This window comes from Pogona vitticeps, chromosome 12 (genome assembly GCF_051106095.1).
Source record: "Pogona vitticeps strain Pit_001003342236 chromosome 12, PviZW2.1, whole genome shotgun sequence".
NCBI classification, from domain to species: Eukaryota; Metazoa; Chordata; class Lepidosauria; order Squamata; family Agamidae; genus Pogona; species Pogona vitticeps.
Window position 1 is genome coordinate 19,720,197 of NC_135794.1, and position 12,065 is coordinate 19,732,261.

At 40.2% G+C, this 12,065-nt stretch overlaps 1 long non-coding RNA gene across 1 annotated transcript in view; it reads right to left on the minus strand.

The window, feature by feature from the left end:
• Positions 1 to 9,815: 9,815 nt before the first annotated feature.
• LOC144584632 (uncharacterized) overlaps positions 9,816 to 12,065 on the minus strand; it is a 53,546-nt gene continuing 51,296 nt past the window's right edge. The window contains exon 2 of the long non-coding RNA XR_013539007.1: positions 9,816 to 9,929. This is a non-coding gene — a long non-coding RNA (uncharacterized LOC144584632). The remainder of the gene's footprint in view (positions 9,930 to 12,065) is intronic.

Here is a 12,065-nt window from a genome sequence, read left to right on the forward strand (position 1 = left end):
TCCCAGGAAGGTTTCTGTTCAAAAGCCACTGACAACAGAATCCTAGGGACTTCATGTTTTTCCCAAAGTTTCTGGGTTTTGGCTCAGGACATTGATGAGCTTTTCCTGTGCCGGGCACAGAAACAACAGGTTCTTAAAAGTGAATCTCATGCATGAGTTGAGGTTTTAAAGGCTGAGCACAAAGGTGAAACCAAGGCGAGTGATCCTTCAAATGCTGGGATACATGAGGATGTGGAGAAATAGGATAAACAACGGGACCTTTTGATACATCCAGATCAGTTTTCATTTTGCTTTTTTTATTTTTGCTAAAACAAACTGCCACAGTTACCTCTCAGAAAACTTTAACCACAAAGGATACTGAGCAAAACTCACAAACTCTATTAGTAATAATATAGGGACTCCCATTTTGGGGGGCTTCTCTGTTCGCCATAGTGTTCCTTAAGCCCGCATGAAACTCTTGGTGCTACCTGCTTAACTCTGCAGCTTTTTCTCCAGAAATTTATGTGAAACTGTAGGAATTCTGGGGGAGGTAGAAACATGGATAGTATAAGTGTCCCAATGAGCTGTTCCATAAATTTCTTTTATAAACCAGAAAGAGGAAACTGCACTGGGACAAACCGAAGTTCCTTTAACCAGACCACTTGTTCCATGGGACAATATTGGAAAGAAGCCCCCAATCATGTCCAGAGCCAATCATTACATCCTGGGAGATGTATTCAACAGTGAAATGGCTCTGAATGTGTATAGAATGTAGTTTACAAAGACCCCCAAGTCCTCATCCTTGTGTGAATGAGATTCCTATGAGGTACATACACTGTGGGTGGCCGAGCACAGGAGCAAAGAGGCAGAGGGAAGCTGTCAAACCGATGCATCCGATAATCTGCTGCCAGGTTTCTCACAAATGATGCTTAACTAATCCAAAAGACGACTCGTACAGGCCTTCCTTCACAGCGCTCTGGCTAATGAAAAGGCCTTTTAATAATGCTCCAATCAACTTCATTGTGGCTGCTCAAGGAGTATAATTGGAGCTTACATTTATTGGCGATTATGTCATGTGCCATTCAAGGCACAGGCCCATGCGTTGGGAATACAGTGAGAAAGTTAAGTTTCCCCAACAATTTTTAACCTTGAAAATGGACCATTGACAATTAAGGGGACATCTCTGTTTGTGAATGGAGTCTTGAAAGAGGAGTGATCTAAGCCCTTCCATGAATGTATTAAAAAGAAAGCAAAGAAAAATGATCACCCCCTGGAAAAAACAACAACAACAACAACATCACTTATCATGAGATGTGAGGAGGTGAGGTTGCCTTAAACATTCTCAGATTTGGTGGGCTTATCAGAGATGCCCTGCAGCTCATCCTGTTGATATATAAAGCAGGAAATCTGTGAGGTGTTGCATAAAGATGCATCACAATTGTTACTATCAGTCTGTGGAAGGTGAGGAAATTCTCTAGTTCTTCTTACAGTCTCATTCCCTCCCCCCTTTTATTAATGTAACCCTTTGATTTTTCTAGTGATCAGATGCTATTCAAGTCTTGCCCCACTATATTTTGTGCTATGTAGGGGAATTTTTGACCATGCACAGATTCCTGGTAGGGTGGGAGATACAGTATTTCTTTGGTGCCAAAGAGAGGGTAATTGAAATTTGCTTTGAGGCGTGGCTTGAGGAGTAAGGCAGAAGGTTAAGTAATAGACCGACCGACCAACCTGGGTCTTCTCAGCTCCTGGGGCCACACTGAGGATAAGACAGCGAGTAACAGACCCGATCTGTCAGAATTATAGGCACTGTTGTTATTGTGAAATAAAGATCTGATGCTGGAACTACAACTATGGTGGGAATTTGGAGAGATAAGTCTAAAAGGTGATTTTCCCCAAACTTTCTAAATAGGAGCTGCAGAGATAAAGCTAGGCCAATGTTCCGTCATCTGAACATTACCTGTATTAGATGCAAAAGAAAATTATTATTTTACCCACAACAAAAAAAGAAACTCTTTGTTCTTAGCAATTGTTGCCTTGTCTTCAAGGCAGGAAACATGAGATTACCTGTTGGTGAAGAAAACATCAATACCAGCTGGACTTATTAATGACAGTTTCAAGGTCATCTGACGATCATGAGCATGAAGGAACTAGTTCAAAAAGAGAAGAAATGAGCCATCTGGCCTGGGTTTTTCTTCTTAACAAAATCTACATGATTGAACTGTTGTGGCTAAAATTCCGCCAACCACGGGCCATCCTTGTTATAGTGAGGTACCTGAAGCACGGTGCCACAAACAATAACAAGAATTTTCTCTGTCTTATAAGCAGGCAGCTCTCCTGTGCCTTTAAGAGTTGCCTGGAAATGTGTGGAGATTTCTACAACTGCAGTTTTCCCCACTGTAATAAAACTCCAGTTGTAAGAAAGAAGCTTCTTGTGCTAAAATCCTTCCATGTATACAACTCTGAAATCATTTTTAATAGGCATATATATGCCAGTCTGTTGCATTATGACACAGAGAATCTCATCTGTTTATAAGCAACAGATAGATTTCGTCATAAAGCAAATTCACCCACAACCCACATCTTGCATGGGTTGTGGGTGAATTTACCGAGTGAATATACAAATATAATGGGTGAACATACTGGGTGAATATACTGAGTATGCATGAGACTCAAATATTGTACTCCATGTATTCTAAGATATGGATCGTAATCCTTGAAAGTTCATGCTGAAAAAAAACCTGTTAGTCTGCCACAGTACTCTTTTTTTATTGTGTGTGTGTTAACTCTGTATGAACAGTGGTTCAGATGCCAGAAACTGACTGGGAACACTTCAGGTGTGCATGTCTACTTAGTCATAAAGTGAACCGGGAGCTAAAATATACTAGGTTACAAATAATCCATCATTAGAAGTCAAAAATCTTCAAGTGTTTCAGATATGGGATTAAAGCAGCTCCATGTGACTGAGGAATCACCCTTGCAAATGAATCCCTATGCTCATTCTCTCCCCCCTCCCTTGTTGCTTCAATCAATAATAAAAACCCATTTGTATCTTAGTTTGTAAACTATGGACTGGGTGATAGATAGGCAGTTTTCTAAAGGAATTCTCTCATCTCCTGATGAGTTATCTGTCATGTATCGTTTGGTTTTAGTTGGCTGGATAGCTCAGTGGTTTAGGTCTCTGGTGTGGAGCCAGGGAATTCGGTTCCCCACTGTGCCTCCTGGATGAAAGAGCCAGCCTGTATAGCCTTGGGCAAGCTGTACAGTCCCAGGATGCACCCAGAAGAAGGGAATGGTAAAGTACTTTTGAGTATTCTCAGAAGAACACTAGAACACTAGGATCACCATAAGTCAGAATTGACTTGACAGTACATGATTATTTATAGTTTGGCCTAAGAAACCCTTCATAATTCTCATGGCGAAGTTCTGTTGAAGAAGGGGGTGAAAATTAGAGGTCTTAGCCCCTGGCAGAACTCAAAAGTCAAGGCAGTTCTCCCTGACTGTGAAGCTGAATCCTACCAGAGCAGATGCTAGAAATGTATAGAAGAAGGATCCTCACAGCTTCTCGTGGTCAACAAGCACTAGCCATTTCTATGGCACCTGATTTATGACACTTTTACAGTGAAGATTCTCCTCCTCGGGTCATTTGCCACCATGCTCACATCCTGCATGCCTATCAGCCTCAAACAGCCCATAAGGTGGTTACCTTTTCATGGTTTATGGTGACAACATGGTTGCAGAGTTAACAGTTATCTCCACATCCCAGCTACCACTCTTGCCATTTTAATCTTTCTCGGGGTTATGTTTAGGCTAGGATTCCTTGTCTTCTTTACTGAGATTGAAAGCCACAAGCATGCACACACAGAAAATCAACCATGCTTGGTAACGCTCCACAGCCTTCAGCCATAACAGGGCTTTGCTAAAGAGTAGTGTTATGACTGCTTCAATATGGCTTTGATATTCTTAAGATTTACATGGGGTGTCTTGTCGTGGATGTATGCAGTATGCAATTGACCCAAGCAGACAAACAGTTCAAGTTGGACAGAGCTAGGAAACAAACAGTGGGGTGGGGAGATGGGGAGATGTCATTAAAAAAAAAAAGAATATTCAAATTCACATTCAGATGTTCTCATAGAAAATCTGTCCACCACTTTCTCAGTATGCAGATGCCATGTTTCGGAAATGAAAAAGGCAAAGAAAGCATAGGTTTATAGTTGATGGAATAGAATTTGCTGGCACAACAAAGCTAGTAACATCTTTACCTCTTTCTGGACTGAATCGCCTATCCATTCCAGAATCCCGCAGTTAGGATGGCCACTGGCGGAAGCTTTTCGGAACTCTAGTCTAAAAAGTATGAGTGAATTATTCTTTTTTGCAGGGGGGGGGCGGCAAAATGGGAGGTGGCAGATGGTTCTGGGGATCCAGTTCTAAAAGAGCAGCAGTCAACATGTAGCCCTCCCCAGGTTACTGGACTCCCGTTCCCATCAGCATCAGCCAGAATAGCTAATTGTCAGGGCCGATGACTGTTGCAGTCAAACAATAGCTGAAGTGACATAGATTCCATACTTTTGTTCTAAAGATTCCAGTAAAGGGAGGGTAAACAAATATTTATGTTTTGAAAACGTCATGGCCATTGGGTTCATTCATAGGAATGATTAGATTTTGAAGATGCTTGCCCAACAAGTTGTCATATATATGACAGCCATTTCTAAAACTGTGCTGTAACAGAAGATTGATCTGTTGTAAATGGTGCAAAGTGTAACCGACATAGTCCAAACAAATCTTCAGCAACTCCATTGCATAGTCTGTGTCAATTAGTAAGTGATATTTTGTAGTCCTCGTTGTTGAACAACTACTTCACAATCTTCTGTAAGAATGTCTCACTTATTTTCAGAGCCTGGAAATAATTACTTTTTGGAGAGCCCCTTAGTCAAGAGAGCCACTGGGGAAATTGGGGGTGGGTGGGTGGGTTATGGCCCGAAACAGTAATTTTGCAAAACTCTGCTTCTCTGCAAGACCCTGTAACCAACTGTATCATCTCCGTAGTACTGAGTTGTTTTAGGCAAGGTAAGGCACCAGGGAGGGAAAACGGCTCCTTGGGCCCAATTTGGACATTGTCACTTAGGGGTGTACTCACTTTTGTTGTCAGCAGTTTAGACATCAATGGCTGTGTGTTGCGTTATTTTGAGGGGATAGCACATTGACACTGTTATACAAGCTGTACTCTCACTGCTTTACATTGTAGCCAAGTGTCATTTCTTCAGTGTTGTCACATGAAAAGATATACTAAAATATTTATGAAATGTGAGGAGGTGTACTCACTTCTGTAATATAATCCATCTATCAATCTTTCTAGTTTAGTTCTTCTGTCCATTTTAACTACTTTTCTGATACTTTAACATTCAGTTTATTATACCGGTTATATTTATATTGTCATAGTTTCTTTTCTTTTCTTTTCTTTCTTTTTTCTTTTTTTTCTCTTTTTTGATAAATTGTACTGATGACCTTTGCTCTGGTCATAGATTAGCAGTGATACTATTTTACTTTATTTTATTTCTATGTCTGCCTTTTCCCCTACACCAGGAACCAAGGCAGCTCAGAAATTACTAAAATACAAGCCAGATGAGCTCTACAAAGTCTACAGGGAAGAAAACAAGTTGGAGTTTCATTTTCTTTACAAGACAAAGTATACCTGGCCCTAGGAAGGGTTCTAGAGAATCAGAGAGCTTGCATACTCTTGAAAAAAATTAGGAAAAGTCTGTGTGGTTCAGAATTTCACAAATGCAAGAATTAAGTGATACTTTTACTGAACCACTAAAGAAATCATACAAATGTCAGACTTTTGTGGATAAAACTCTACTTCCTCTGGCTGTGCACTATCCCTTCATGAACAGTTCAAAACAACTGTGGGTCAGAGTCCCAAAAATTCATGGCAGATGTCCATGCTGAATTGCCTTGCATGAGCATTTGCAGCTGTAAATTAAATGTGTACATTTACAGTGGATCTGATTGTGAACAAAAATGTTTCCCACTTGTGGATGTAATAGGTTCTGTGCCACAACTCATGTCACAAATGCAAGGGGAGAAGAATCACACATACATAGCAAAGATTTGAGAAAATCACAATCTAATATAGTACTGCGATTGGCAAGTATAAACCTTGCGCTATGGTTAGTTGGCCTTCTGCTCCCATGATCCTTTATTATAGTGGCAAAGGCTGATGGGAGCTGCAATCCAAGAACATCTGGAAGTCCATAGTTGCTGATCACTGTTCTAACATGCAGCTCTTTTTTTTTGTCTGAACAAAGCGTTCTCCAACATTGAAGACTTCTAGAAACCAGAGGGCTTTGAGATAAACTCTATGATGCATATGTCATAAATGCCCTTCACATGGATTATCCAATATATGATATGCTAAAACTGTCGAGAAAGCTAGTGGGGGCAGCGAGTTGTATTTTAAAAGGCTCACATGACTTGACCTATGAAGGTCAACTGAGTTTACACCATCGTTTACATCATCAGCTTGGCGATAAGGTCAGATGTTCTTAATCAGATTTGACTCCTTGTCACCTCCAAGTGACATCTGAGAGGCCCTAATATTCTCGAGCTAGTAATGACAACGAAGGATATGTATATAGTGGTTAACGTCCTGGGCATTCAAGGCCAGGGTTCCTTTCATTCATTGCTGTGTAAGGGAAAATGAGGAGTGGCAGTCCATTGGTGTCACCTTGTAAAGAAAATTCTTCTCTTGGCAAGAAGGTGGAGAAGATTCTCAAAACGGAGGGCCTTGTAAAGTTATGGGGAGCCTGCCTCTTTGGACGGCATCTCTGTGCATCCAAAAACTTCTGAGCACATGTCATCCAGAGCTGAGGGAGCCAACAGGACAGCTTCTTCAACCAGAGATAAACTGTCATCTCACTGAGGTGAAAGATTCTAGTCCTCTTGATTTATTTCAGCTACCTGGATTTAAGAGGATCTTTTTTATATTGTTCCCACGACTTGGTTTACATACACCCCCAACTTCACATCAACCTGATAACAACAGTAAGACTTTGTCTTAAGAACCTGATGTATACGATTTGCATACAAGATATGCTTTTCGCTTTGCATTATTTATCTTTGTTCCCACTAATCTTGGGGGAAGGATAGAGCCATGACCAACACTGCCATCCCAACCTCAGAAATCATGTTCTGACTCAGGTCTCAAAATATCTTGGACACAGGCCTGAGCGAGTTTGACAAGTGACGAAGATGAAGCTTTCCTTTAAACAATTATAGTTACGTATAGTACTGTCAAGTTGATTATGACTTATGGCGACCCTTTCCTGAGTTCTCTAGGTGGTAGTCCATGTCTACACAGGCTGGTTTCTTCTCCCAGGGGACACAACGGGGAATCAAACTCCCTGTGTCAGTTGGATACCTCAACCACTGAGCTGTCCAGCAACCTTTCCTTTGAAACTTGAGGTGATTCTGTGAGAAGGACTGATGTAGTTCATTGGAAGAGAAAGACTCATTCGTACTTCAAATTGTGACCTCTAAAACCTTGACCACTTCCTGTAAGTGATTGCACATAATTAGAATGAGACTATATTATCAGGGGCCTAGATCCTATTTAAAGATTCCGCTTGCGCCATGGTCTGTTGGGCTAATGGTCGGACATTTGCACAGCTTGGAAGTTTCTGGGACCTCCTTATGTGACCAGAAAGCCCTTGAGTTTTGTTTCATCGGCTACTTGCTGCAGTTTTTTGTGAATTTCGTTGTATGGTATACTGTGTATATACTTACAATGACAATAAATTATATTATTATTATTATTATTATTATTATTATTATTATTATTATTATTATTATTATTATTATTATTATTATTATTATTATTATTATTATTATTATTATTATTATTATTATTATTATTATTATTATTATTATTTATGTTTGCACCACGAGATCAAGCAGAATTACCCCACTGGAATGTCCCACGATGCTGGCCGTTTTGTCCAAGATTTTCTGTCAAAGGCAATTTTCCCCACCAATATTTCTGTTTGCTTCACTTGATGTATTCAAGTGCTGGAGGCCAACAGATCCCTCTGGAGGTTCGGAATTAGCCTTATGGATTTCAAGGATGGCCATCACCGCATTTCCTTTGACACCAATACTGACTGATTTTACAAAAATGTGTACAAGATTTTGGGTTTTTTGGGGGGTTTTGTTTTGGTTTTTGGTATTAAAAGTTTGAAAGAACAATCCAAGACTTTAGCTGCTTTATGCTAGGCTATGCAGGGGCAGTGACCACAGTGTACCATTTACTTCCATGCCTTTCCACGAGATGTGGAGGGACAAAGGAAGGAGGAGGACAGGACCATCCCAAATCAACCAGAGCAAATTAGAGATGTCTTTAGCTTGCTTTAGAATTTTAATCTCTTTGTGGGAGGCGAGCGGAGTGAAGTATGGGAAGGTTACTAAAGTCCGTTCACACGGAGTGTGCAACAACACTACTTAGTTGAATTATACCTTTCAGTTACCTCAGTTTTCTTCACTGGAGCCTCTAATAGGCTAAAGAGAAAAGCCAAGAAGTCTGGGATCAGTGTTGCTGCTTATCTTTTCTTTTACTGTAATATTATTATTATTATTACTGAGATGGGAAAGTCTGAGGGAAAATAATTGCAAAAAGTGGTGAGGAATAGCCAGGGGCTGGTTTTGGGCTGCCATTGCATGGAAAACTGTTAACATTCAAATGTTAAATTTCTTCTGTTTTCTCATTAATGATCAAAGATGGTGGGAGGACTCTGTTTCAATGTCAGGACAGAAAATTCTCCAGTTTATTTGGAAGATTTCTTAAAATTTCCAGTGGTGTGGCATTATTATTATTATTATTATTATTATTATTATTATTATTATTATTATTATTATTATTATTATTATTATTATTATTATTATTATTATTATTATTATTATTATTATTATTATTATTATTATTAATGTCAAGAGTTTGCATCTCTTTGCTGATCTTGCACCTGGTTCTAGGTTGTATTGTATCTTTCTATCCTTCTGTATCTACACGTGCTTTTCCAGGAACTATCTGTGGATTTTCCCCCATCTGTGTATGTATTTCTTTAGCATGTTCACTGTACATGGCACTTGACAGATTAAAAGAAACAGGACTCTGGATCTCTGTGTCTCCCATTCAGCCCAGAGGAATAGAAAGGAAGCAAAGGTTGGGGGTCAACAGAAGAAAAATACATAATCATAGGACTGTATACCAAAATCAGGCCAATCCCAAATTACTAACCAAATTAGTTTAATTTAGACCTATTAGTATGAGGTCCAGACCAAAGCAGAACGGCCAGATTAAGTTCCAGGGTGAAGCAAAGTGAGTTGGATGGGATCACAAGTTGCTTTTTTCTTTACTTTTCCTGGGTGTGTTGGTTTGTTCGCTTGTTTTGGAAAAAGCAAAATTTTAAAGTGCTAGTCCTCCCCCCTAAAAAACAAACCCCAACGCTATCTGTCTGAAATTGGCAGGCCCCCTTCCATTTTAAAGACCTAGCATGCTTCCATGTTTCACATACATCAGTGCAAAACCAAAATGTTACAACTGTTTTATTTTTCCATTGCCAATGAAGAATAAGCTGGCAAACTGATTCAGATCCAAAACACAAATGGGATCCTTTAAGGTACAAATTACTCTGGACTGAACTGGGACTCTTCCAAGTCGTAGAACTGGCTTCCAAAATCAGACTATGGGACCTATGGATCTCCCTGTACGATTATTTCATTTACGTATAATAAGGCTTGGTTATGGTCTTAAACAACAAAGGTCCGCATAGTCAAAGCTATGGTTTTTCCACTAGTGATGTATGGAAGTGAGAGCTGGACCATAAAGAAGGCTGACTGCTAAAGAATTGATGCTTTTGAATTGTGGTGCTGGAGGAGACTCTTGAGAGTCCCCTGGACTGCAAGAAGAACAAACCAATCTATTCTAAAGGAAATCAAGCCTGAGTGCTCACTGGAAGGACAAATCCTGAAGCTGAGGCTCCAGTACTTTGGCCATCTCATGAAAAGACTCTCTGGAAAAGACCCTGATGTTGGGAAAGTGTGAAGGCAAGAGGAGAAGGGATGACAGAGGACGAGACTGTTGGACAGGGTCACCGAAGCGACCAACATGAATTTGACTCAACTCCAGGAGGCAGTGGAAGGAAGATGGAAGGGCCTGGCGTGCTCTGGTCCATGGGGTCACGAAGACACAACTTAACAACTAAACAACAACATGTTCTTAAAAGTTATTCTTTATTCTTTATTATGCCATTAGAGACCCAACTTAAAACAACACAACAAACAAGATAAAAATAATTATTAAAACATTTTGAGAAGGTAGTCAGTTAGATTAATAAGCGATTTTTATGAAATCTTACAATACAAAACAGGAATTTAGCTACCGACTCTGTAAGTGGTTTATACCTGTTAACAAATACTCCATATACCATATGAATGGCCTTTCAGGGCATTTCCTCATAACAGGATAGAAAAGACTGTTACGATCGTCTCTGTGGAGGCTACACTCAAACAAGACATGGGTCAAAGACTCAACTACTTAATCTTCACAAGCATACAGACGTTCCTCTTAATAGTTATGTGGTGGCAAATATGGAAGGACATATGTTTATTATGCTCTTCTTTGACCATGATAACTGGTATTTTAAATTACCAGTGATCCTCATGGCATTTCCCATAGCCACATTCCTAAGAAGAGTCTGAGTAGCTGTGTTCTAGCACCTTTTATTTCTACCAGAAACAGATCTTTTGTAAATCTAATGGGTCTTAACTACCTATTAAGACCAAGCCACCTCCAAAATACTTTGCATTGCAACTGGACTATCTCAGTACAATATATCATTTTTGGGACCAATAGTACCAGGTACAATGAGAGTTACAGCTTAGCACAAAAAGAATGGGGAAGTCTAAGGGAGGTGGCAAGTAACGCCATTTCTATTCTAATCAAAATGCCCCAGAGCATTGACCTTACTTAGTCAGTGAGATGGTTGGGAAGCAAAAAAAGAAGGAGTAGGTTAAGAGCAGAAATGTTGAAAAGGGGAAAGAATACATATCATCACATAAAAATGTGACCACCCATGACTGTTGGTGTTTGAGTCCTTCCTTTTAACAAGCACACCCCGTACTTTCATTAACCCGGCCCCGGTTGAACAGCAGCCTCTCTCTCTAAGTTCAGGGTGGTTTTTGTAAAAGCTGTTCTTCCATGTGAGGAGACGACAACAACAACGAAAGTATATTTTAAAAACACACACAAAAACACAACAGAAACTGGGCCACCTACTATGAGCGCCTCTTCCTCTGTGAGGCTTGTTTCTTCAGCAGTGCTCAAGCATAAATAAACTTGTTTACCACCATCCAAATGTTAATTATAATGAAGCCTTATTTGTTTTGCCACAATGACAAGTAATTGTGTACTGTTGAATGGGAGGGAGGGAGACGGGGGGGGGAGGAAAGAGGGAATGTATTTGTGGTTTATAGTTTCCCAGAGGCACCAGGCTTCATGCTCCCAGTGGACACTGTTGCATTTGCTGTTCTTTCTCTTGCTCTCCATGGCATAAAAGATGCCACTTTGCTTCGTTTGGCATCTTAGGGAGAGCCATTGTTAGCGTTTTGCAGCTGGTCCATATCTGCCTTTTCATCACTGAACCTAGGACATGTTATATGCAGAACACAGTTCCTACCATGGTGGCCTTCCCTAAATAAATCCTGAAGGGTTCCACATCTGAGGTCACCTCAAATGCAAGCCATTCGGATGACACATTTGGATTCCAATTATCCAGTGAAAAGTGATCAAGTGATGCACATGCTTGAATGATTCAAAGCTGAACTTGGGTTTCCTCGACCTAGAAGTTCTAGGGTTGGGTGGAAGCCCTTTGGTCAAGAATTCCACTACCTTTGAGCCTCCCTCTTCTCGTGAATGGCATCATCTCTCTGGCAAAGCCAAGGGAAGATGGGTGTGACAGCAAGATGGAGGCAATAAAAAGTCTAAAAAACTAGCATGACTGCAGTGTAAGATTGCAGGCTTTGGGCAAGGTCAA